Source organism: Hyla sarda, chromosome 2 (assembly GCF_029499605.1).
Source record: "Hyla sarda isolate aHylSar1 chromosome 2, aHylSar1.hap1, whole genome shotgun sequence".
Lineage (NCBI taxonomy): Eukaryota > Metazoa > Chordata > Amphibia > Anura > Hylidae > Hyla > Hyla sarda.
Genome location: NC_079190.1, coordinates 33349418 through 33349912, shown reverse-complemented (window position 1 = coordinate 33349912; position 495 = coordinate 33349418). Strand labels below are relative to the sequence as shown.

General features: G+C 43.6%; 1 non-coding gene across 1 annotated transcript; it reads right to left on the bottom strand.

Annotated features, from left to right (window-relative positions):
- Positions 1-218: 218 nt before the first annotated feature.
- Positions 219-291, bottom strand: TRNAR-CCU (transfer RNA arginine (anticodon CCU)). Its single transcript has one exon. It is a non-coding gene; the product is annotated as a tRNA-Arg (tRNA).
- Between the last annotated feature and the right edge of the window lie 204 nt (positions 292-495).

Sequence of the window (495 nt, the reverse complement as noted above, 5' to 3'; positions counted from 1 at the left end):
ACTGGAAAGGTAAAAGAAATGAAGGGAGCACTCACTGTTCAGGAGAAATGATGAGTGGAAGCTTTATTCGGTGTTCGTTGCTCAAGCAGTGCTTCGTCAGACCATCCTGGGACCAGATTTTGCAAGATTGACTTTACAAGGAAGATAATCATTAGAGAAGCCAATCAATCACATTCTATCTTGAACTGAAACTCATTGGAATAGAGAAGGAAAGCATACACCCCAGATGGGACTCAAACCCACAATCCCTGGCTCAGGAGGCCAGTGCCTTATCCATTAGGCCACTGGGGCCTGATGAAGTGCTGCTTTAGCAGTGTGAAAGCAGCTGTTCCCCTGTTGTCCGAGGTTCCTCGGCATCGCGCTGATTCAAGCCTGCCTTTGCCCCGAACACTGAATAAAGCTTCCACCATTCATTTCTCCTGAACAGTTAGTGCTCCCTTCATTTCTTTTACCTTTCCAGTATTGAATATATATATATATATATATATATATATA